The sequence below is a fragment of the Aphelocoma coerulescens genome, chromosome 5, assembly GCF_041296385.1.
Source record: "Aphelocoma coerulescens isolate FSJ_1873_10779 chromosome 5, UR_Acoe_1.0, whole genome shotgun sequence".
In the NCBI taxonomy this organism is placed as follows: domain Eukaryota; kingdom Metazoa; phylum Chordata; class Aves; order Passeriformes; family Corvidae; genus Aphelocoma; species Aphelocoma coerulescens.
The window spans coordinates 38,356,492-38,384,353 of record NC_091019.1 but is presented as its reverse complement, the minus strand read 5'-3'; the positions used below and the strand labels follow the sequence as shown (position 1 = coordinate 38,384,353).

At 34.4% G+C, this 27,862-nt stretch overlaps 1 long non-coding RNA gene across 1 annotated transcript; it reads right to left on the bottom strand.

The window, feature by feature from the left end:
* Window positions 1-10,225: 10,225 nt before the first annotated feature.
* Window positions 10,226-26,537, bottom strand: LOC138110810 (uncharacterized). Its single transcript, XR_011151078.1, has 3 exons — window positions 26,457-26,537; window positions 12,737-12,794; window positions 10,226-11,475 (listed from the first exon to the last, which is right to left on the bottom strand). It is a non-coding gene; the product is annotated as an uncharacterized lncRNA (long non-coding RNA).
* Between the last annotated feature and the right edge of the window lie 1,325 nt (window positions 26,538-27,862).

Here is a 27,862-nt window from a genome sequence, read left to right as displayed (position 1 = left end):
ATACAAAACTCTGTGTGGAGCATCTTGTTTGTGAAGGTGGTAGAACACCAACCTGGCAATCACTATTATAATGAGCACCATGGTGGTTGTTACATCTTTTTTCAAACAGTATTAGGGCATGATATAAAAATTTTATGATTGAAGAAAATTATTGAAACACCATCATACACTAGTTCACTGGGCTGCCTTGTAATTAATCTACATTGTCATCAGTCAGGGCTGAAGCCCTGGTTGCACGGGAGTAGATTGGATAAATCAAATTTTATCACCTTAGATAAGACCAGAACTGTACCCACAAGCTCAGCCATTGGCTCTGTCACATGATCTTGGGCAAATTAAAATCTCTATCCATTAAATAATTACTCCTCTGCACTCACTCACCTCTTTGCTCAGACTCAAAGGGACATCTTCAAGGTCATACTTGTTAATAATTTGTTGTTTATTGGGTATTTTATATGAAATTACAAATAGAGGCTACAAAGAACTAGGAGGGTCTCAGAGGAAACTGACTTGTTTACATGCAGTATATTCTATACATTTCAGTAGAAACAGGACACAGACTTCAGTATACTTAAAAACAAGTCTCACAAAAATTAAAAATTCAAACAACTGGTTCTTAGATTTTCGGCTCCCAATTAAAATGAAGGAAAAAATCTTCAGAACATAGCCTCTATTCAGATTTTAAAGGTACACAAGATGCACAGAAAGGGAAAAAATCTATTTATACGTATTAATTGCTCCCTCCATAACACTGAGTTTTCCTCATGTATTTCAGACCTCAGTCAAAATAGTGTTACAAAAGATCTGTGAGAAACAAAGCATTCTGAAGAAAATAAAGGGTGAGGCAGATGAGTTCTTATAAGGTCTGATAGAGCTAATAGCTAGATTAATTTAACAAAACCAAGTGAACAAAGAAATAGAAAGTGAGCTGTCTTTCAAAATCAGATTTATCAGGAAGAATATCCTTATCATTCTGTTCCAGTCCTACCAATAATCATTAGGGAGTGAAAACAAAAACTAATCAGGGCACTGTGTTGTGTTACTCACAAGCTCATAACTGGCAGTAAAATTGAAAGGACTACGTCTGCTGTGGTGAATAATTTCTTCACTGAGGCCCAGAACAGACACGTCTAGTCATTTGTAACATCTGCTTCAAAAAACCCTGAGCCAAAATAAGCTAGTTAGAAAGTTACATTTCTGCCTTTTACTCCAAGAAATTAGGCTTTAAAGAGCCTCCAGGGATTCTATATTTTGAGATATTTTTCTAAAATAGATAAAATGTGTGAACTAGAACATAAAATGAAATGTGTGCATCTGTTCTAATTCCAGAAAAATGTAATCCCAAGGTATTATAGCATGTAACATATAGGTGCATGTATGTATATGTACATATACACATATAGGTGCTTGCTGGAAATTAGGCCCTTGCTTTTATGGTAGTTGATTATTTTTAATGAACACTACAAATATCATGTAGAAATTTAGAAAATTTTAAAAACCCACAAATGATAATCCAAATGTAACCTAATGAAAAAGGCTCAGTTAGGCTTGGAATTTGAATTATCAGATAAGATATGTAGCAGGACTTCCTTTGTCACCTCTCAGACAATGATTATGCTGTTTTGGAGAAACTAACCACCTCCCTCCCTCCCTCCCTCCCTCCCTTCCTCCCTCCCTTCCTCCCTTCCTCCCTCCCTCCCTCCCTCCCTTCCTCCCTTCCTCCCTTCCTCCCTTCCTCCCTCCCTTCCTCCCTTCCTTCCTTCCTTCCTTCCTTCCTTCCTTCCTTCCTTCCTTCCTTCCTTCCTTCCTTCCTTCCTTCCTTCCTTCCTTCCTTCCTTCCTTCCTTCCTTCCTTCCTTCCTTCCTTCCTTATTCCTTCCTTCCGAATTCCTTCCTTCCGAATTCCTTCCTTCCTTCCTTCTGAATTCCTTCCTTCCTTCCCCACATCTCAGAAAGCCTCACTGTCTCTTCACACAATCCTTTTCTATTAATAAAGGAAAGTTTCTGGACTGAAGAAGTGATGAGACATAATTTCCCACTTAGAGCTGTGGGTTTTGATCCAAGCTTTAAGACAAATTGCTATCCTGCCCTTAAGAAAGAAGTTATTTTAAACATATGATATTGATCATGTGTCTTCATCAGCACCAACTGCTGCAGGTTTTATGTGATCTGGTATACTTTGCTTGTTACACCATAAGTTAGATTACATAAATTTCATTCTGGGACAGTCTTATTTTCATTTGATATGTTCACTGTATAACTAAAACTGTCAGATTGAAAACATGGTTCTGAATTCTCCTAAAGAATTGTGTTTTCATTTAGTAAGAAATTTTTTCAAAATATTCTTCTACAAATGTAGAAAGGGCTCAAGCATATTACTAACACATTATTAACACCTGCAGATGGCGTTGATAATGTTAATGATGTTTATATTGCAGCCGGGATCAGGGCTTTTGGCTGAAATTTGCAGTCTGGAGAGACCAATCATCTGGCTTGACTTTTACAGAGGTGTCTCAGGAACTGTTTACAGGGCAGATGAACAGCTTCTGCAGCAGCAGCTGCTGCTCAGTCCCTTCTGTGGACACCCGATAAGAATAGTGAGAGGTCACTCTCGGAGACATAATACAGTGATGAGACCCTTGGTCTAAACCACCTCTAACTCTTCTTTCATCTTCAGTAGCCTAAACTAAACTATTTCAATCCTAAGTAAAGCAATACTTCCTCAGAACTTCAACTCTAGGCTTCTACTGTGATTACTAAAACTCAGCACCACCACCTGCTGTCTTGCATAGCTGTGCCATGCAGCAGCTGAGCACTCTTCGGCAGATAAATGTATCTGTACCTTGCTAAAGGCCAGGAGATCCAGCTGATGGAAGAGCAGTGAGTTGTAGGCTGATGACCTGACCTGTATGAGATATCAAAATATACAATGATTAATATACAAGGCTTTATCTTTTTGTCGAGGCCAGTTTATGTAATAGTAAAGAATATCATAGAATCACAGAATCCCTTAGGTTGAAAAGACCTCTAAGATCAATGAGTCCAACCTTTGACTGATTACCACCATGGCACAAACTTCAAAGTGCAGTTGCTTGTTGAATGCCTCTAGGGATGGTGACTCCACCACCTCCACAGAATCACAGAAAAATTTAGGATTTAAAGCACTTCTGTTATCAGTATACAAACCACTTGCTATTTTAGGTATTCTGTTCTATCTGACAGAACAATGGAGTCTTACATTTTGAGAATTATATAAGTAGCAAAGAATAATATGGAAAAGTATAAAGGAATTTGCTGATGTTAGTAACAGTTCTGAGATTCCACTGTCTGTAATATGACTGTAGGATCAGTACTGTATTATACTGAAGTGGTGCATAGGGAAGTGACTTTTTATTTCTGGAAAAAAATACACCGGTTTTTTACTGTTTGACAGCAGTACATTAGGTACCTTCCTTGTAAGATAGTCCTTCTGCATCTTCCTCTGGAGATATAAATGTTGTCATTCCTGGGATCATATCTGCCATAATATTGTTTATTTACAGAAGTGATGACTCTCATAAGCTCCAGAGAAAACTCAGACGAGACCTCGGTCATGTGTCTACATTCTCTGACATGGGATTTATACAAACTGGGCATAGGTAGAGTTTAGTTTAGCACAAGGGGTCGTGAGCTTTCTACTCTGTCAAACCAGCAACCAACAGCACAGAGGGGGAATACATGAAAGTCAAAGGAATCAGTGAACTTAAATCCCATTTTGCAGGAAACACAGGATATCTTGCATAGGAGTAGATCACCACAACCCATTTTTTTCTTTATATATAATCTATATGCTTTTGGTTTTGTCCCTGTTTTTTTTTTCCTTTCACTTAAGCATTTCTTCTCCCCCCCTTAAGCATTTCTTCTCTCTAATGGTGATTACACAACAAACATATTTTTTATAAAAAGCAGCCATAGCTACTACGGGGCAAACAGACAAAATTATTTTAGCCTCCTTTGGTATAAAACAGCTCTAAGATAGTTTCTTTGATCATTAAATTGTCATTTGTTGCAAATTTATTTCTTAAATGTGAGGAACCATGTTTCTACATGACATTCCAGGTGATGCTTCACTACATTGAATATTATCTTGAACACCTTTCTGGAAAGGCAGTAGCTAACAAATAAGCTCCATGTCATCTAAATTTAATTTTCTTTTTATTCAAGGTAAATCCATTTGAATTTTCCCTACTGCCTCAAGGTCATGATTTATTAATACTCTTCAAATAATTATTTCTAGAGATAAATTAATATAGACTTTTGGTGCAGATTTCCTTGAAGTTCATTAGTTTCAAGAATAATTACTTTTACCTATTAATTTCTGAAATTTAACTTATTTGTCCTGAATATATTGTTTCCTTGAATGGGTAACTACACAAGCACTTTAATAAATGTAAATGAAGTGTGAACAAATATTTTCTTTTTAATCATCTAGTTGTATGAAAGAATATGCATATACTATGACAGCATTGTAAGTGTTTGGCAGAGTTAGTGTTTTACAAATCTGTAATATGTTTAGGCTGACTTAGTTTCTTCTGTTAATTCAAGTCAGTAAGTTCTCAGCTAGACCCAGCATCTTGCCAGGGTGGTGACATAAACTAAACTCAAGGATTCTGTACTGATTTGTCAGCTAGGCTGAATAGAATTCTCAAATAATCTCAATGGGAGTTCTTTGTAAAAGAAAACTAAATTTTGCATTATTCTTCTTCTTTGATTTACCTGGTACTAACATTTTAAATGTAACCCAGTTTGGGTTTTTTCCATGTAGTCTACGTAACAAAATCAAATACTAAAGCAGTATTTCTCAGATGACTGTATGAAAACTTGAATAATCATGTAGTGCCAATGTCTTTACACAAGTGCAATCATCAGTCCTAACTGTAGTGCCTCCAGGTATAATCTCTGGTTTACTGGCACCCAGTGCAAGACATTTGATAAAATCAGGCTTTATTTAATTGCTTGAGTTACTCAGAGCCAAGAGAAAGGTGAACTTGCCTGAACTCAAGCTTCAGGCACATATGCCTATAATATTGTCAAAAATAACCTTGTTTAGGATCTTCTGTACTCCCAAGTAGCAGTAAACACTTCCTATTTAATCTGGAAAATTTAGCCATAAACCCAAAATTATCCCACTGTGAGCAATGCTGCATCATCATCTAGGATCAGAAAAACTGGTGCACCCTATGTGAAAGGATACCCAGGTATCAGGAGTTTTTAACTGCTTAGGAGAGAGTGCAGTTTTGTACCTTTTAACTTTTGTACATTTTGAGCAGAAAATTAATTTAGACAGTTTAAATACAGTTAACTGGATGTATGAAAAAATCTTTCAGCTGAACTCTTGACAATCTTTCATATCTAAATATGTTTGAGCTTCACAAATTAGTTCCCAGTGTGCATAGATACATTTATAGAGCATGTCTGAAGAGAAAGACGTGGAGGTACTGATGGATGAAAAGCTGCACATGAGCTGGCAATCTGCACTTGCAGCTCGGAAAGCCAACCATATCCTGGGCTGCATCCAAAGCAGCACGGCCAGCAGGGTGAGGAAGGGGATTCTGCCCTTCTGCTCTACTCTCATGACACTCCACTGCCTCCATCGCTGGAGTCCCCAGCAAAAGGACATGGACCTGCTGGAGCGAGTCCAAAGGGTCACAGAGATGATCAGAGAGCTGGAGTACCTGTCCTGTGGAGCTAGGCTTAGAGAGTTGGGGTTGTTCAGCCTGGAGAACAGAAAGCTTCAGAGAGATATTGTAGCAGCCTTTCCCTACCGAAAGGGGGCTACAAGAGAGACGGAGAGGGACTTTTCACAAGGCTAGTGTAAAACAAGGGGGAAAGGCCTTAAACTGAAGGAGGGTAGATTTAGATTAGATGTTAGGAAAAATTTTTTACTGTGAGGAGCTGGAAGTTTTTCCAGAGTAGTTGTGGGTGTCCCAGCCCTGGAAGTGTTCAAGGCCAGGTTGGATGGGGCTCTGAGCAACCTGGTCTGGTGGAAGGTGGCAGGTGGCAGGGAATCCAGGGACTTGGAACTGGGTGATCTTTAAGGTCCCTTCCAACCCAAACCATTCAATGATTCAAACACCCAGCTGTCAAGGTGGTCCGAGAGCGTAGGCAGCACTGAGTTCAGGAAATACAAAAGTTTCTTTTCATTATGGTAACTTTGTTTCTAAATTCCTTTTACAGATTTTTATAAACTTCTGCTATTTCTTTTGATCATTCTAACAATTTGCTACGAAGTTTTTCTCAGGAGTGAGGGTATTCCCTTACCTTGCAGTACAATAACTGTAAGAACTAAATAAACAATTTCTGTCACACCAATTACTTCCACAAAATCTGTAAACATTATTGCAATGTAGATAAAAGGGCAGCATCTTGTACAGAATTTGGATAAAATGTTCTGGGTTAAAGAATGATTTTCATATTTTAAGGAGCACTGTCTTACACTCTTCATGAAACAAAATATTTTGAATTTCAAAAACCTGCTGGGAAGTGACAGAAATACTTTAGAAACAGTAAAATTTAATCTCATTAGTTCAAACTTCTGAAGATGTATGGATTCTGTTTTTAACATATCAAAACGTAGTTTGACCACTATTTTTTCTGCAAACGCCTACACAGCTGCAGAATTCTGTGCCTCTGATGGAATTAATGGGATTCTAAAGCAAATAAACAGGATTAGAAGAGAATATTTGAGAGAAAAAACTAGTCTCATATTTATGAAGGTTTTTCCTCAGTTTTGGTTCTAAGCAAAATGAGGATTGTAGATATCACAAAATTAATTCACTTTATATTAGGGTTTAATTAATCCAGAATGACAGTTGAGTCCTCTTTCTTAATGTTCCATTGTAAATCATCTGCAAAGCTTCAGTTAGCTTGAATTTAGGCGCATTTATACACTGCAAAAATGAAAACATTAATCCAGAATTATCACTATGGAATAAATGTAATTCTATTACATTTCATGCCAAAAGCCTGCATATGCAAGACTTTAAAAATTGAAGTATAATTTTAAAATCAATCTTTCTAAGGATGAAAAAAGCCATATTTTACCTTCACAGAAAAAAATACTGTAAATTATGCAGAATTTTATTAATGATTAATATGCTGATTTTAGTTACTTCTGATGTGTTGAGAGGTATATTAATCTTGCAGTCTTTATCATTTTTTACATGCTTAATTATCTAAAAGAACAATAATAATTGCAATCATGTTTGTGGTTTTGACCAGCCAACGGCATGCAATGGATCCTGATTTCCTTTGAATTTTTTGAAGTTCAACAGCTGAATTGTTTAGAAGAAAATTTTTTTGAATGTGGATTATTTGAAAATTGCTCAGAATGTATTATTTATGTCGTTCAGTTCATGAGCTGAATTATGCCACAGTGTTCATATACCTTGAGCATATGAATCATTTCAGAGTGGAGAAAAATAAACAACAAAAGGGCATGCCCTTTGTCAGGAAATATACAAACAAACATTTATACTAATTTTTATGAAGTTTCTGAAGTTGTGACACTCTGAAAAAGTTCTCCATAGCATCAGTGTTCTCTCAAACCCTAAATACTCTGGTTCAGGATTGTAATCAAAACAAATTCTCTGGTATTTAAGAATTAATTCTATTATTTACTGAGTTTTGCTGTCCTGTAATAAAGGCCTGACATTTTAATGAGCCTGTACAAACCTTGAGCATTCTGCTGCTTTTAGTTCTTTAACAAGAGTGGTTGTATTGTGGTACTTTTGCTTTTGTTTTTCCTTTAAATATTATATATCTCTACCACAAGGCCATCCAAACACTGTATCAGCTGCAGCTTTCACCTCTCTGTTCCACCTATTCCCTCAGAAACTGTTCTTTCAACATGTACAATAGCAGCTCCTTGAACAGTTATTATACACTAATTATTATACAATTATTAAATTGACTGGTAAATTATTTGCCTGGCTGGTAAAGACCTATATACAGTCTTTGTGGGGTCCACAGAAAAGGGGAAAAAAATGTTTACAAATAGATGCAGAGCTTGGCCTGGTAGAGTTGTACATATGGAACTGTCTTCCACTACAAAATCTTCTTCAGACAACTGCTTCCCCAGGAGAGGTGTGAGGTAACGAATTTATGAACTAAGGGAGGTTTTCTTTATGTAGAAACACCTGCAGAACCAACTGGATGACATGTCCAATTCAGGCCAGTATTACCATTTTTAAAATACTTTTATTTAACAATTGTTCATGATAGTAGGGCATGATTTTGATTTATTAACAGATCAAGAAGATTCGTGGGCCTAAGGTGTGCACAAAATTTACTTCTCTAAACACTGAAAATCAAAGCAGATCCATAATTTCAGTTATTGTTGTTAATGGGGGCCTTATCAATCAGTAATACTAGTGTGGTTGGAAGGAAATAATAGAAATCCAGAATAGCTGCCTTAAGGTATTCTGCCTCTATCAATGTGGACATGGAAAAGGGTTAATAAACCAAGAGGTTTCATACATGTATTGCACAAATAAATTTTCTGCCCTTTATTGATCAAGAGAAGTACAGCAGGCAACAATGTATGAATTTAGAGCATGCTGTTTCCTTCTTGAGTATATTTCTGCAGGAAAAGTATTTCGGTGTTATGCATATGTAGAAAATGCATGACCTGCACAGAGAAATGTTCTGTCAAAGATCTCTTCTTTTGAACCTAAAAAGTAACAGTAAACAGGCACCAGTTTGTATTAGAAGGACAGAACAAAATTTCATTACAAAATAAACTGCTCCAGTTGCTGGAGATTAATGGGGTGCTTTTCCCCTGGCTTGTTGTGTCTTGTAAAATATATGTCTCTGCATGCTTATTAAGGAGGGATGAGGGACTACATGCACACAGAGAGTACATTTCACTGCTTAAAATTGCTCATCACTGCCTTGCTGAAGAGAGTTATGACATTATGGTATGTTAGGAGCAAAGCTGAAATCCATGGCCATTTAAGTCACTGTCAAGGTTTTAAAATGTAATTCAGCAAAAGCAGTTAAATAGCTTGCCAAAAATGTAAGATAGAACATCCTGTACTATTTTTTTCCATGCTCAGGAGAGTCCTGGAAAGGAAGCTGCTTTACATCATTATGTTTAAAACTAACACCTTTAAGTGAGTGAAAAATAAGTACTTTTTCATATAATGTGCTCAAAATGATCTCTAGTGAGACAAGGCATTATTTATCCTAATGAAATTTTTAGCAATATTATATTTCTCTTTTTAAAACTGTGTTAAGATATTCTTTATCACATGCATTCACAATTAGTAGTTTTGCTGCCCCTTTTTTTATCAGACTCTATTTTCTATAGATAGTAAGAATTAGGGTTATTTCCATCTTATTAAGCTTTCTCAAGAAAGCCTATGCTCAAGGCCAGATTCCAAAGCCAGATGCACATTTTTCTGATTTTACCCTTTTCTTCAATGTAGATCCATGCAACAGAGATAAAGACACGTTTGTGAGAAGACTTATGCTTGCCAGGTCCCATGATCAGCTTTCTCTCAACCATATTCTTGTCTAATAGACAAGCCATAGCTCAAGCTCAAAGCATTTGTAGTAAATTTAGAATAGCAGATCCCAGCTGGTAGCACACAGCAAAGCAGAATGCAAAGCAGCAGCAGAGCATATTGGTGAACTAGTTTGCTCATTTTCAGCACTGCTTGTCTCCTATTTATCTAGACTGTATGAAAGCAAATTTGGAAGTGTTTAGGGACCCCAAAATATACTAAAGCTCTCTCATACTGGTTCTTGTACAATCAGCTAAATCCTGTGGCTGACTGTGTTTGCAGGTGGCCACTATATAGTAAATATTGTGAAGCAAAAAGAAGCTACTGTGGAAAAAAACAACCAAACAAAACCCAAGCAAATAACACCACCACCACTCCCAGTACCCCAAAAGAATTAGCATTTCAATTTTTGTCTCCAATAACTTTCTTACTTTTAGCTATGTCACCGAGACCAGACATTTCACAAAGATTTTCAAAGAAATTTAAAGCAATGTAAAAAAGCACTTGTAGAAGAGTAGTAGTTGCTCAGAAATAAAAACAAATAATAAAATGTACATTCAGCATTAATAACTTCCATATTATCAAATGTTTTTAATTTTTTATTAAAATATTCTGTGTTGAAAGCTTAGCATCAAGCAGTCATGATTTTATTTTATAGCTTTTATTTTATAGATGATTTTATTTTATAGATTTTATTTTATAGGTGGTCTATATATATTTCTCAGTATAGCTCATGGATAAAGAATGTTATGACAAGCATTCCATGGAAGCAGAAATATGAATTCATTCTTATTAAATGCTGTACACTATTATATTAGCATTTTGCAGCTAGAACCTCAAAGTATGTACAAATGAGGGTTAATTTTCAACAAATTCCTTTAAATGCTAATTAAAATTATTGCAGTATTTCATAAGTGATTATATCACAGTAGAAAGAGAATAGATGACTGGACAAGTGTAACTAACCACTGGAAGCAAGAACAAGATGAGAATATAGGACACAAAAGTTACAGCATTTTCTGATTACACTATTTTATAGCCTCCTGTGGAGAGTGTGTGCTTCTCTGAAAAGCATCTTCTACAGCTTCCAAAAATGCTTAGCAGCACTCTGCTTACAATCAAAATACTTTTTCGTTAGCATCCCTGTTGCTGATATTCCCCAGAACCAGAATGTCACAGATCAAATATTTATCACAGATGTTGAAAGATAATACAAAATTCCTGCTCTTCTTGACAGAACCAGTCAGGTTCAGTACACAATCCTTTGACTCTAAAGACAAAAAGGATTTGGGAGGAATAGCTAGATTTTTTGTAGTATCTTCAGGAAATTTGAAATAATCCATGCATTTTAGCTTCTTGATCCTGTTGAATGTGACAGTTCAGAAAGGTTGACATCCTCAGCGGACAGTGAAATTTAAACTGTCTTTGTCTGCTGCATGAATATGTCTATTTGTGACACCATTTGTCTTGGCCTGGTTTCCAAACATGTCCCAGCAGCTTCAGCTTTCAGCTGTGTTTAGTAAGGGATATTTTCACAGGATCAAACAGAAGATGATGTCCGGGAAGCGCTGCCCAAAGACTCAAGTCTTATGTATGTTTCCATGTTGCAGCTCATATGCCCCACAGAATAAAAGCACAAATGAAAGCACAAATGAAACCAAAATGAAAGTTTTCCTTGCACAGTTTGTCAGTTATTATTTTTTGAAGCAGAAATATCTCAAAACTGAATTAGTAGTGTTGTATCAGTTTAAATATAGGGTTATAGCTTTAGGATTGACAGATGTTTAAAAATTCCTGTTTGAGAATCCTGCCATTGGCAAACACCCTAAATGTACATAGAGCACTGGCTTTTGGCTACTTCTGTCCATCTGTTGAGTTCACACTGTGCCAAGTCATAAGTGAAGATGTCTCCCCTGGGCATAGAAGTTAGGCTGTAATTGGGATAGACAAGCAATAAACATAGCACTAAAAATTACCTCTTTTGCAAGATTTTCATTTTTGCCAGGGCTTGGTATACACACATTTTTTAAAACTGATTATGCAATGATAGTACCACACCTATTGAAAAATTACCTTTTTCAGTGAAAATAATTGGCTTATGTTACTAAGGTTGAGTTAATTGTGAGAACTGAAACAACAGCTGGCTACTTATGAAACTTTTTATGAATACCAATAAAATAAAATCACAATTGAAACATATGTTGTTATTCATCCAAGAATTTTCTTTGTCTCCTGGCATTCCTTTTCCACAATAGATAAATATTAACCATTTACATCACCCTGTAAAGGATTAGAAAAAATCTCATACAACTTAAGTTCTAAATTAAAGCCATGAATATTTATGTATTAAAAGCAGAAAATTGAATAGAACCATTGTTCTTCTTTGATTTAACCAACAGCTTTTAGTAAATACTTGAAAATTATTTGCAAATAACAGAAAAAATGGCAAAATACATGGTAATTTTCATGGAAAATTCTGTAACCAAAGAAAAGGTAATAAATTTTCAAAAATTGTTGTCTCTTGGACAGTGCTGAATGCATGAATAAATGATCATCCTTAAATATTTAAAGTTGCATGTATGAAATGTCTGCTATAATAATATGACAAATTGTGTTATATTTTTTATAAAATTACTTGTGAGTAGTGTCATGGTTTCTGACTGGCATATCGTAATGTTTTATAAAAGTCTAATCAACAAATATGTAATGAAGGAGGTAATGGCTCCAAAAAGCATAAAAGTTAAGGTATAGGTTTAGGCAAAAAAAAAAAAAAAAAAAATTGCCCTTAATCAAGGAGCTGATTTGCCTAAAGTCAAATCTAACCGAAAAACTATAGACAAATGATACAGAATAATCAGGGGTGACCTTACAAGGAATATTTTAGACACTGCACAGAAAATCTTTAAATAGTCCGTCTTTGTTTCAGAAGCACTCCTGATCTTGGTTGTATAGAACCTCAATAATCAGATGTTTGCAGCTCCCTATTTTTCAGTATATTTTTGCTCAGCTGCAAGGCTTTGGTACTGAAAAGTGAAACAATAAAAATTGTTTAAGTTTTGATCCATGTTTTGAGTAAAACTAAATCCACAATTTAATGGAACAGCTTCTCACAAATTTTCAATTTTCTACCTGTTGGATTGCAGTATTTCTCAGAAACACCAAAATAAATTGAGAACAAGATGTACCTCTTACCTGAACTAGTGAAGATACACAGAAGCTGTGTTTTTTCCAGGGATAAAAAGCCAGCATTCTAGAAATGCATTTAAAACATTGATTATCTTGTCATGTATCAGGAACTTTTAAATTTAAAATAGATCTAAGAGTAATTCAGGACAAATTTAAAAAATATTTTCCTTTCAATAGTGGGAAAAGACTAAGATATTTTTCATTTTCCTGGTATTTAGAAGGGGCTCTGCCAGACTATTGCAGCAAAGAAAGTGATAGATTGCTGGAATAGTGCTGGACATAAAAAAGTCCCCTGTGCAAGGAAACAGCAGACAAATAAGATACTTATAACATGCCAAATTTGTTCCACTGCAAAAGATTTTTTTGCTGCTAATTTTTCAGCAAAACTGAGCTCTACATTCAAACATGTTGTGGGTTATTAGTTGCTGGTGTATCTACTCGAAGATTGGCTATCCTTCACCTTCCCAAAACCAAAATCCTGAAACCAAAATCCAGCTGCATTAATGCTTCCCAAAATCTCGTGCAGGAGGATGTTGTTATGATCTGTTTATAAAGAGATGCTTCTGTCCGAATAAAGGTGCAAACAAGCTCACAGGCTGAAGTCAATAAAACACATTTTATTTAACGTAAGTGTAGAGAGATAGAAAGAAATAGGATGGGGCAGGGTGGGTGGTGGGGGGAGAGACAGAGAGACAAGACGGACTAAGTAGAAGGATACCACCACGTGGATTCCTTTGGCATCCTGCTGGTCCTTCTTCACCCTGGTCTTTGGTGGTGGGGGTCCTAGAGTTGTTCTTCTCAGGTACTACTTTATATAGTTTAACTCCTGGATATTCATGGAATATGGTAGCCATTCCCATAAACTGAGATGGCATATCCGTTAACACTTGCTTCCTTTCCCACAGTCTGCCACTATGGGAAATTTTGTCCAGATGCTAACCAAACCTTTACCTCTGTTGGCCCTGGAATGAGCTCCTTCCTGCTGCGCCATGTGTGCTTCTCTTAGGTTTCAGCTAGCTTTAGCCATCTAAATAGTAGCTAGGTATTGAAATTTTGTTTGAACTCTTTATGACCAATTGCAAGAAATGAGAATCTACGCAGGGTAATTTATGCACAGATATAAGGGGTGACACAGCCTCTTTACTGGGGTTTAGTTGTCTCAGTTGATTGTGACAAAGACTGAGAGGCCCTTTTTATGCCATGAACCTATGTTTCAGGTGCGTGAATTGAGGGAAATGAATTCTGCGGTAAGTTACTTGGGTAGTTAGTTTCCCCTGAAAGACAATTTGACATAAGTAAAACCAAAAGCCTTTTAAATTTGTTCTCTTCACTGTTAAATCCTGATTATTGTCAGTGGCAACACCCTGTGTTCCTAAAAATATCCTTCTCCCCCACCAAGGTGTTTCAAACTCTTGCATAATTGTAAAAAAAGAAAAGAAGATATTCAGTAATGCTCTCTAGATGATATCTTTACCCTTCCCTAATCATTCTATCACAGTCTTCTGTTCAGACTTTATCAATGAACAAGGTCACATTTAAGGGGGAAAAGAAAAAAAGAAAAAGAAAAAAGAGACATTTATCACCTAAATATTACTCCATTCATGAGGAGGCACTTTTCTCTTTGAACAGGTCAAGTTTCAAGTCCTTGCCAACAATGCAGCATTGCTTAATCTTTTTGTCTATCTTCTTTTTTTGTTGTTTGTTTGGTTGGTTGTTTTGTTTTCATTCCATTTTGTTTCTCATAGGCATATAGGGAAGGGAAGGGAAGGGAAGGGAAGGGAAGGGAAGGGAAGGGAAGGGAAGGGAAGGGAAGGGAAGGGAAGGGAAGGGAAGGGAAGGGAAGGGAAGGGAAGGGAAGGGAAGGGAAGGGAAGGGAAATATCTCAAATTAATTACGTACAAACAATTCAAGAAATAAGCATAGGACCCTTCTTAACCAAAGTGAGTCATGTCTTAAGTAGTATTATCTAAATATCTATAAAATATGCATGATGAAAAGAGTAAAAATGTGATTGCTGAAGGAAAAAGCTTTTCAGTAAAGAAGAATGATTGACTACAATAATAAATTTACGGACCTGAAATGTGAAGCATATTCCATAAAATGCTGATTAGTACAGTCATTCTTTTATCATGGTTATCTTATCAGCTGGATCAAGAATCTGGGCAGATTTACATGAAGTAGTTTATGCAGAAAAACAGATATAGTCCAGTAAGTAATAAGTTAAACCCATGTATATTATGTAAACAGAAAAAAGAAAACTGTAACAGGTAAGTCCAAACAGATGTTTCCACTACTGCTTGGAAAGTTATGCATTCACGTCCTGGCTTTGTGTTTAAAACAAACTGTATAAAAACCTGAAAGAGAAACAAAATAGCAAAATACAAGAGTAATAACTTTTTGCATGCAAATAACCTTTCCTCCTGTCATGTGTACCTCTTCTCTCTCGTTTTCAGGAGCACTGGAAAATACATGAGCACTTTAAAGCCAATTTTTATAATTGTTACAAACTGGAAATAGTCCAGTGCAGTGCAGCTTCGCTAACTGCAGTGGCATTTCAGCCATTTAATAAGAGCAGCCAACTTGCTCATTTTCAGGAGTGTTTGGCTTAATGGCCCTAGCCCATAACAGCTTCCTACAGTTTTGCTGAAAAGGGCTCTGACTTCTGCTGGCTTTGTGTTTGTTTGTGTGTATTTGGGGTTTTGTCTCGTTGGTTGTTAGGGGGTTTTCAATTTTATTCCAGTATAGGAAAGCCCCAATGAATTCAACAGTTTTCTGCATTTACTCCAACAGCATATTTATCTACCAGTCTTTCCTCACAGCTACTCTATTCAGTGATAGAATTAAGAATAGGCAAGGGCACAAAAATTATTTACTTCCATGTTCCAATTTGTTGATGAATGAAGTTATAAGTAAGAAGACATATTATTTTTTTCTTTAAAATTTGCTACCACTGAATAAAACTGTAGCAAAGATCGAAATATTCTTTTAAAAATCCATTAATAAAATTAATAAGATGCTAAGTAAAATACACAGAAAATAAGTAATAAATAAATAAGAAAATAAATAATGCAATAAATAGAAAATTAATCTGGAGTAAACAGTCTGCAGGTACTTAGAGACAGAATTATTTTAAAAATTTGTTTCTCTTTCTATAATATTTCTTCTTTTTCATAAGCAATAAATATCTCAAGGCCAATGAGAAGTCTAGATACCTATTTGGGTGTCCACTGTAAAAACAATAATCTTGAAAAATTAATTTCTCAAAAAGGAGCTTAAAGTATGTTTTTCCACAGGAATCTAAAATTAATTAATTAATGTCAGTTATTATTAGCTTCTTCCAATGTATTAGATGTTTCTGCCTTGCACTTACACTTTCCATATTTTTATAAAACAGAACATTAGATGTTTTTCATTTAATCTTGTCAGTTCTAGTGAAATACCCCTGATAACACCGTGGTTTGCATTTGAAATAATATATGCTCATTAAAATGTAAATCAAGGGTCCAATCAGAATATGATGGCAATCAAACTGCAATATTCAATGAAGAGGTTTCCAGGCTGACTTCATTAGTAAATGTAATGAATTTCAGGTTCTTACCGGTCTTCTATTTGTTTGTACAACTGTAAAGGCTCAATTATGAAGCCCTGAGACAATCTAAAAATAACATTAGGCTAATGAAAAGTTTCAATTAGATTTGCGTAAGCCTTTTTATTTTTTATAATCTCACTTTTCTCTTTAACTGTTACAAATGAGCTCTTGGGGGAAAGATTAGAAAATGGGAAGCATTATGTTTTTTTTTTATTATGCATGCAACTAGAAAGTATATTCTAAAAGTTTACATAGTATTTTAAAACATATTGTGGTTATAATGTGCACTGGTTAATGCATTTTATATTTTCTAATATCTTCTATGTTTTACTGAGTTAATTATACTTTCTCAGCTACAGCTTTCTGGTTTCATAAAAATTAAACAATCAAGAATTTTTTATTCCATATCAAAGAATAAAATATCTTCAAAAATTAAAACCCTGCAAAAATATATATTTTTTAAAACTATGTTCCTATAATTAAAACTTTTAGAAAGTCTGATATCATGTCTGATTTTATCACCCACACAAAAAGAATGGTAATATTCGTGGGTTTTATTACTTGAGATATATCCTCTTTCAGCCAAACTGGGGTTCAAGCAATCTGTGAATTCACTCAAAGAAAGACTGATAGTAGTTACACGGCAGGCAGGACATCACAGAAAACAGAAGCCTTTGGGACTGAGTAGGCAATGGAAACACCTAAGAACTTCTTGGCCTCCAAAGATTAATTGGGCACCATTGTTTCCCTGAGTATTTACCAAGACCTTTTCAGAACTTCCAAACTTGTACCAGCTTCAGTGGCTCTTATTTATAAATGTATACTTTGGAGCACAGCACAACAGAATCCATCTTAGGAGTTAAGGATTGTAGAGATGTGGCTGCTCTCCAGCTCATGGGGCCAGAAGGCACACAAACTGTTGACAGCAGCTTCCTAAAGTTATCAAGAGAGAAGGACAACTCATTGCCTCCTTTACTTATCCAACCCCAGTCCCAGAGTAACTTCATGCAATTGTTTTGGATTTTGCTGGGCAGTACAAATGAATGAAAAATTCTTTAGACAGAATATGCTTTAATTAAAATCCATAATATACTAGCTCACTAATCTTATATTTAAAATCTAAAATCCATAATCAAAATTAATCTAAAACTACCTTTGTAGGTGAAACTAGGACAATTCCCCAGGGATCTGAAACTTGTTGGAGCCTGTTTTACATGACACCACAATTTATACATCTGGAAAGCATATGGCACATTTGAATTTTAAAATTTTTCATTTTTTTAACCAAGACAAAATTGGATTTTTTTCACACACTAATATGATATTGTTATTAAAATGCTATCTCACTGAAAATTCTGATGTCTCCCAAATGAAGCAGGTGGTTTGGATTAAACAGAAGTTTTAATTAGTGTTACGTGTGGTCCAACACACATACTGCAACACCTATGGTTCCTGGAGAGTAATAAAGTGTTTCAAAGTGAGAGGAACCACCCATATTTCTCTCCTTTAACTACAGACAGAGCATAGGTTGACTTATTCAGACTTAGCAAATATTTGGGTATAAAGGTCTGTGCTGGTGAGCACCATCTTTACTGTACATAACTCTTCAATCACTGCAGTTTCATAAAAGAGCAATGGTTCTACATTTGGTGCCATGTAATCCAGCCACGTTTTTTACTAGAATAAGACATCATGCCATTTTACTCCCTTGCAGTTTGAAAAGGACCTCTTACAAAATAAGCAGTCCAGTGACACTGCACCGAAACAGTCAGGATTGGCAAAATCTGTTCTGGCAGTTGGGCTGCTGTGGGCGTACAGGCAAACACGATTTAAGGCAAGGGCAGACTGGAAGGGTGAGTCTGCAGAGTCCACATGCGTGTGAGCCTCACTTTCTTCTCGCATTTTAAGCAGACACTATGTAAATTAGATTATCATCTGTAAATTACAGATATCATTCCTCTTAATTTGATATTATCCCTTACTATTACTCTGTCATGTCCAGATTAAAAACAAAGTTCAACTTTACCTCTTTAGAAGATGTTTCTATGTTTCTTTCCAACAAACTGTTGATGGATATTCTGCTCTTTTGTGAGTCACTTGGATGCAACATGGACTGCTCTCACAGTATATGCTGTCCCTTGTAAATTTTGTTACTTGCTAATATTTGATTAAAAAAAATTCTTATTAGGGAGAGACTTTTTAGCAAATGTAAAGCAATCTTTTGATAGTTGCCCCTAATGGTTCTTTATGTCTGTAGAAATGGATACTGAGGCAGAAAATTTTGGAGGATTCCTGTATTACCATATAATGAGAGGATATACTGTGTATACGATGTGTAATATATGATACTATTCACTGAAATAATAATACATTATTCATGAAGAGTCGATAAGTGCACTCTCAAATAAATTAATGTTGAATTCCTTTTCACTCTGATTTGTTTTAATTAAGCCTGTGATCTACTTGTTTCTCAGTTTTAAGTAGTTTCATTCTTTCATTTCAAAATTATTACAGCAAACCACTAAATTTTAATCACATAAAGGCTTTTCTTGTGGGATTTAAAAGAAAAATCTTTGTATTTTTAATTCTACATATTTTACAAAGTATAGGAAAGCCTGTGTAATGGACTTATCAAAGCTGTCATTATTCTTCACACTGAGATTTGGGGGTTGTGTCTCTGTTGCTCATCATTCATTAATGATACAAACAGGCTTGTCTTTTCACTGTAAAAATCCTTTTTATAGCTTATAATTTATGATGAACATGGCCTTCTGTGATAAAGACCCATCCAAATCTTAATTATTTTATATTTATATTCATGGAACTGTTCCATCTGTTAAAATGTTTAAACTCTTTTTCTATCCATCTATAGTCTTATTATACATCATCTTTTCTGGCAGACTTAATTTCTACCTTAGTCTTTTTGGAATCTCCCAAAAGGAATAAAAAACATCTGTTCAAATACTCTGAGAAGTTTTAAATCAAAAACCATACTATCTGTCCTTTACTTTTGCAAGAGTGTTTAAATGAATGTTATTCAGCACAGAATACATTAATCTTTAAACTTCTTAATCTTCTGCACTAGCAACCTGTGCCAGCTCTCTTTCTATTGTCTAGTGGTACTGCCCCATCATACAAAATTTGCTGAAACAAACCACTGTGTCCTTCACTTTATCTCTGCATGTACCATCCACCATGCAATGTTCCACACACTTTTTAATCTCTTTAACTCATTGGGTTGAAAGATAAACAACTACTCTTATTAAGACTCATTATCATTTATCTGTCTTAATTCTACTTTTTGTGAAGGGATGAGAGTACATTCACCAAGGGATGAGCGTACATTCACCAAGGAAAAAAGGAAAAGAACGAACCAAACTGAAAAAAAATATATAAAAATCTCATTAGGTTCATGAAAAGTTAATAATGTTTCTTCTTTATCCATACCAGTTTATGCAGGCAACTTTCCTCAAATATCTCATGAGATTTCAATACTTCTGGTAGAATGTGTCAGCATATAGAAATCAGATAATTTTGGTGAATTCCTTAAATGTAAAGCAGACATATTAAATATAGAATCACTGTCATATGCTTAAGGGGAAGTTAATGAAATAATTTGCTTTATTTCTGTTGCAAGTAATCTGACTTTAAAGAGAATATTGCCTTTTAATTCCATGTAAGAACACTGATTTTTTTTGTTTCTTTTATCTTTATTTACTAGAATGATGAAAAGAAAAAAAGAAAGAAAGAAAGAAAGAAACATACATACATACATACATACATACATACATACACGCATGCATGCATACATACATATAATGTGGTTTTAGGGTTGGTGAATTGACCTTGGCTGACAGTCAAACACTGACCCAGCTGCTTGCCACACCCCTCCTTTGCAGGGTGAAAACAAGAAGAAAGTGAGAATACTTGTGGATGGAGATAATGACAATTGAACAGGGAATGCAAGATCTGTGCATGCCAAATAGTAGATGAAACTCAATACCTCGTATAGAAAAGAAAATACAAACTAGAAAGAAAAATATATTACACACATTTGTCATTGTAGAACTACATGACAACTCAAACTCATGGATACTTTTGTGAAGGTATTTGTTCAGCATATCACAACCATATTACATAATATAGATGTATATATATTTTTACAGATATAGATCTTTGGATGCTTATCCAAATGGAGAGATTCATGCTCAGAGATTGGTAGGATCATGAATGTTCATTTTTAGTGTTCAGAATTCTGTTTTATACATTTTTTAACTGAAGTCATGACACTGAAATATTGCAAACAATTCTTATTTGTACTGCCATCTAAAAAGGTCTCATGTTCCATGCAGTGATTGACAGTTGGGTAGACAGGCAGCAAAACATATGGATTTTCAACACTCTGCTCACACAGATCACTCTTCAACAAATAGCACACACAGACTTTAAATTATACAACTTTTGCACCCTGACCTCAAGGCAAGTAACACATCCCTTTTGTCTTTTTATAAAATCTATGGATGAACTTGATGAAATGCCAGTTATGAGTCACCTGGCATACAAACTCTTACAGTTCCTGGATTTTCTAGCAGATTTCCATAATGAACAATTTCCCTAATGAAATGTCATTTGGGGATTATCAGAAATACTTTCCTTAAACTGATGGGATTGAAATCTTCAAGTTCATTATTGAATTTCTGCCCCAGTACCTCCAAACTATAATTTCTGAACCTGATGTTTTTTCTAAATCACCACAGAGCCTCTCAGATGATTTAGCTAAACAAATTTCTTTGCTGGTTACTAATTGTTACTTAGTAAGATTTTGCTACATTTTGATTTATAATATTCATCCCCTACTTCCTGTATCTTAAAGGAGCACTTGTAGTTACATTCCACATGTCTTTAAAAGGTCAGGGTTTTTGCAGTACCTGTAAAACACAAACTGGAATGCTAAAATGCAGTTGATTGTCTATCACAAATATTCAACTTTACTTTTTATGATGTGTGAGTCATATTAAAATTTCCATTTCCTATGTTCAAAGAGGTGAGAATGGTAATATTTTCACCTAACTTTTAAGCCCTAGCAAGTTTTCAAAGTTTTACTTTTAGAATATAAAATATCCTCTTTACATATTCCTCTTGGCAACTCGGTTTAATGCTGAGAATACAAATCCCATCTCAATCCTCTTGTGTCAAAAAGTTTGATAGTTTGCAAGAAACAGCAGTCTTTGACAGCTTCACATAATTTACATTAAGATATTGGATGACTGGGGATATGTACAATTTTTACACCTTAAGGTATCTTATGTTCCCACCATTTAACAGATTATTCCCAACACATATCAATAATTTTTATTGAGACATACCTTCCTGTTTTTCCTTCATAGTAGCAAGAAGATACTGAAATTTGTCCTCTATTCCTACCAATTTTTATTAAAATAATACAATATGAAATAATAAACATTTTTTCAAAGATTTCATTTTTATTCCTGTCTAGTTGGTCTCAAATCTCAACTAGCATATTATCACTTACTGAAGCGAGACAGACTTTCAGGTGATGCAACTCCTAATGTCATGAGAAATTGGGCCATTGCTTTTTTATTTCCACAAAGGTGATCTAGGTACATAATTTTAGATTCAAAGGAAATGTTCACAGAAAATCTGAATCCCCTAATATCCATGTTCAAATAGAGACATGGAAATTTCCCATCTCCCTTCCTAAAGAATGATCCACTCCTACAGATCTAGCTGTTGACTAATTACTTCTAAAAATCCAGACCAATTTTAAGTAACTGAATTGCCAAACATTTTCTGCCAGGGTTGCCAGAAAATCATTTTAACCTTCATCTAGGAATCAGGTGCCTATTGATTAATTCTGAAGGTACTGTAACCTCGAAGATTGAATGAAGGCATCATGCTGAATACAATTGCAGCTTTTCTAATGGAAAAGCAATATCCAGAAATCATTTTTGACAAAGTTTTCTAATGCAAAATAATTTTAAAACCTAAGGTCCAGAACCTCAGATTAGTTCTAAATTCAGATATGAAAATTAAGTATGGCATGAGAATTTTAAATGTATGGAAAGTTAGTCTGAAAAAGCACAACAGGGACTGTGCATATGCTTTGAGTTTAGAAAGGTGTTCACATGTATCACTATTGAGAAAGTAAAGCATAACCAAAAAGTTCAAACATTAGTGGTATTTCACTGTCCAGTTGTAAAGATATCTTAAATAAAAGGAAAATTTGTCAATGTATGAAAGAAATTTTATGGAATTTGATAAAAAAGACTATTTTGACAGCATTTTTCTCTTCAGTGGATGTGTGTAAAAGTATTTCCTGATCTTTCTAATTCATTTGTGTCTCCAACAATATCAATACTATTCTCTTGATGGAAAGTGTGACCAGGTTCCCTGAGCCCCCAGACTATGTGCTGAAATCTTCCTAAAGCTGAGCTCTAGAAGAACTGAGAGGGAAACCTAAAAGTGGTTAATAAAAATCACACTATGACCTTTCTTTTTTGTAATTCAATTTAATTTGTATAGATGTATGCATAGACATCTTGGGCCTTAGATCACTCAGGAGCTTGAAGTTTATCAGTAATGAATTTCTCCATGAAAGTATAGAAGAGTTAAAAATTGCAATTTTATTTTTAAAAGTACAAGATACCAGTTGGAAGAACCATATTCAAATAAGAGCTCATTTCCAGGAGCCTGAGTAATAAATTATAGCAATTATAAATTACTAATTCATGAGTATACATTTCATCTGTCCAGTATTGCTGGAATCTGATGAGCTGGTTTGGCTGATGTTCAAATCTCTGATTATAACCTAGTTAGGAGAGATTTTGAGGGCAAAAGAGATTATGTGCAGAGGGAAAGTCTCACTATTCAAAGACAATTTCTATGGCCAGTAGGCCTAAAGAGATACACAGACTAACTCAAGTATTTCCCCTGGCTGTCTACATTAGGCAATCTTAATTAGTCCTTTATAAGTCACTGACTTCAAGTGTCTCTGACAACAAATTCAAGGGAATCAAGTATAAAGTGAAGCAGTATTGGCTTTTGGTGCCCATATTGTATCAGAAGACAGGACATACTAGGCATTTCAGCATTTTAAAGGGTCATGTCAATTGGAAGAAAAATGAAATATGAATGACAAACAGTAACTTTTTACTACTGAATCACAAAAACATTGTGCTCCCACATCAGTGTGCTCCCACACAAACAAAATACTGTTTCTGCAAAGAGTAGCTACCCAATCCTTAGAGAAGTTTATCAAGAAGAAATTTCACAATATTTAAAGCAAATATTATGATTACAATTAAATGCTGGGTTATCATACATATAACCTTATTATAGTCGATTCTGTTAACTTGCATAAATTTATCAGGTTCTGTCACAGAACTAGTTGGGCATGTTTTTTTAATTTGGTGCCATTCAAAAACATCACCTCAATGCTAGGAAAGTCACTTCTGTTTTTCAGTCTATATGTGTTCATGGGCTTACTCATTCCTACTTTTAGATCTTCATTGCTTTTAATCCTATTAGTTGTATGTTTATGGACAAAATAATTACTTCAATTGAGTTCACTTTGCTAACATAAATAATTCAAAGCCATTTAAATATTTTATTTCACAGGTTCTTTAATATGCATTTCATCCTACAAATTTTCTTTGAAACTCTATTCATTTGTGCCCACTTTTCTCTACCACTGAAATTTAGAATTATAAATGGTATTCTTAATGAAGTCTTATAAGGGTTTGTATAGTAATACAAATATTTCCTATGTCAGGTGGAACTATCTGGATTGTTAGATTTCATTTCTTTATTTCATGGCCACATTACCATTAGCAGAGAAAGAGATTCCACATGGGAATTTAATCTCCTCCGTTATTTCAGATTATGAACTTTCTCTTTCTAAAAAGACCTCTATATTTTTAATCTCTAACTACATGACTCAACATTTCATTCTGTAAAACCTAATTTCCTCTATATATCTGTCATTGTTTTCTTGTTTATAATACTTTGCTAATACTTTGTAGATACAATTATTCCCATCTCTCAGTCATCAGAAACTTACATGATGACAGCACTGTGTTTTCATGCCAAGGTCATATTTTATATTATTAAATAAAAGCAATTGGTTGACTTGAGATACTCAACTTATAACTGTCCTCCAGTCTTTTCTTTGTTTGTGAAGTTTGTCATTCCATAGTAACTTCATTTAGAGAATTATTAAAGAATGTATGATATATATTTTACATTTCTGTGAATGACTTCCTCTTTTATTATTTTAGTTTATTTTTTTCACTTTACCTGAGTTTAGAGCACTAAATAATATCTACTAGATAATAGAAGGCTTTTCAAGATGTCTGAAAAATCTGTAAAAAATAAAGAAACTGGAAGTTGAGACTAGATAAATTCAAATTACAAATAAATCATATAAATAATTTGGACATTATAACAAATCTCAGAAGGATAAGGTAGTTCTTACAACAAAAAAAATTACATTCATATTATGAGTATATATGTGTGTGTGTATGTGTGCATGCTTTCTTTCAAACATGAATTAACCTGGGGGAGGTCTGTGATCAAGTTAGTACAAAAGATGGGACAAAATGATCAGGAATGTCCCATCAGACTTTATAATCTGTAATTTCATAAAAACCACAAAACATTTATACTAGTTACTCTAGCTTTATGAAAATTAATAATTATAATGGAAAGAAGACTATTAAACATAAAAGACAAAGAGCAAAAAGGATAAAAGAAGAATCAGAATACCATACTAAATAAAAAGAACTTTTGGCTACTGTTGCCGGCTAATTGATGCATAAGGCATTATGTAGCTAGAAAGATTTCAAATCAAGAAATTTGAACCTTTTTTACACTTGTGCACTTTAGGAAAAAAATATCATTGGCTATATAACTTTGAGTTGGCACAGCTAGAGGATGCTAAATCATCAAAAACAATAATAGAGATCATCTAATGACATGTGGAAGTAGAAGGGAACAACAGTTGTAAAAATAAGTACAATTAAGAGTTAAAATGTTTGCCAGAGTAAAGCAATTCATTTTTCCTTCCCTTGCTTATTTTAAAGAGGAAAATTCTGTTTGAGAAATATGCTAAAGATATATAAATGATAAGGTAATTGGTTTAAATGTTGATTATACAACAACGGTCAAGAAATCAGAATACCTTTTTCTTTAACAAGCTGGCACTTGTATATATCATTTACTTCTGAGAAACAGAAACAAATCAAAACCACTTAGAGATCTGACTTCAAAGTAGGACATCATGTCCATGGATGCAAGCAATTCACCACAGTGACTGACAATTACTTTTCTGACTTTATTCATCATAATCTGGTGCTAAAACATAGCCATGTGTTCCAACACTCTTTTCATTTGCCATATTTACCTACTTCAAACTAAGCTAAATTATTTTGAACTTGCATAAGTCAGATTGACTGAACATATTTTTTTTCTTTTTTTTTTTTAGAAGTATAATCAGAAGATAAAAATGATTTGTGAATCCTCTGTATGCATTACACCACCATGGAATAAATATAAATATTTAAATAGTCTATTAGTAACTGACTGGTAAACATGTAAATAACTACAATTGTAAATGAGACGTAGTAAGAAAAGCCTACAGTTGTTCAGATTGCAGTAAGTAATTACCACTGAGAAACTGATAAAACATAAACAAATACAACAGTGTTATTGTAAGCTGCTTCACTTGCAGAGATAGTGGAAAAAAAACATTAAACCGGGTTATTTATTTCTGTGCCTAACCTTTCTACTGCAGAGGAAAAAAAAACCATAGGAAAGAGAATAATTTAATAGACTGAAAGCATTCTAAGAAAAAGAGCACAATTGAGATACATTATTAATTAAAATATTTTGATTAGATGGAGAAGTCCCAGAACACAAGAAACCCCAATAGGGTACATCTCCACTTATACAGCAAGTGCATAATGGTAAAAGTGACTCTTCATCCCATTAGTCTCAAAAGTGTTTTTAAAAGAAATGAGAGGTACAATCTATATATGTTGCAAAGAAGGACATTTTATATGCTAAAATTCACAATGGGATTGATGTACAGCACTCAAGGACTGAACATTCCTTTGATACCTTTTTGCTGGAGCTACAGCAATAATTTTCAAGACCTTGCCCAAATAAACAGTTTGTCAGGAGAGCAATTAGCTGAAATAGAATAGCCAACCTATTTTTACCTGATTCATTCCCAGCACTTGCTGCTTGTTATGCTTAATGAGAACTCATTTACTGACTTAGTCACTCACCAAAAGCCCCTCAGGTGTAGTCAACAGAACGTGTAGTCCTTCGCTAATGGTTCTACTTACAATCCCTAAGTATCTCAGCCTTGTACCTGCATCTTTAGATAAAATAATAATATAATTCTTTAAGCTCCAACTATTAATCATGCCTGGAAATGAGACTCAGGGATCTCAGTCTCTAAAATTCTTGAATATGTGCCATGACTGAGAAGTGTAACAATCTATTGTTCTGGAAAGAAACAGCTGAGACATTTGAAAAATGCTGTATTATAAAAAAATGTACTTATCCTAATTTCTCCTTCTGAGAGTACCATAGACAGGAGATTCCAGAGTGTCAGCTTCAGGAAAATCATACTTTCTTCATTTTATTATCCCAAACTAGACTACATGCTATGGGAGAACCAGCACAACTTTCTGTATTGAAGGAAGTTTCTCATTCTAAACATATAGTTAGGTTATAGTTAAATGAGATCTCCATTCTTCTGGTTGTGTAGACACCCTGTTTATTGCAGGTGCATTCTATTCAACAAAGAAACCAGAATCTGAATTCATCTTTCTAAACAGTGATGAATAGAACAGTAGAAATTTAGTGTTTGTTAAAAGTAATCCAAGACAAAGACAAGCGTTTGTTAAAAGTAAAACCAAGAACAAAGAAAAATCTTGACTTAAAACTTGTGAACATCATTAATTGTTCAAGCCAATCATAACAAGTAAATAAAAACATTCATGTATTTCCATTTTCAATTTGCCTGCAAGAACTGGGCAGTTCATCAAAACAACATAAGAATACATCTATGTATTAAATAAGTTCAAACAGTATGAAATCCATTCCTAGAAAATCTTCTTTCTTAAAAAAAGGAACGAGGAAAATTTCTTGAATTCTTACTTGAATTGATTAAGTTTTTGCCCAGTTCTTACTGTTTCATAAACCAAAGTGCTTCAAAGCTTTCTCCATTGTAAATACTGTATAATATATCAGAAATTTCCCTTTACACTTCACAAACAGTAAAGGAAAAATATCTGACTGTATCTAACTTTCCTCAAAAAGGATACTGAAGTCTTATAAATCATATCTTTTTCATGTTTTATCCAGGAAACTCAGAAATCAGCAAGATGAATATATTTCCAAACTTTTCAATATTCCCAGTAATGTATTAACTTTCTTTACTTCAAGTCCTCCCTTACCAGAATTTCTCTTCATGAAGAAATAGCCCACCATTTGCTGAAAAGGTCATCTGCACT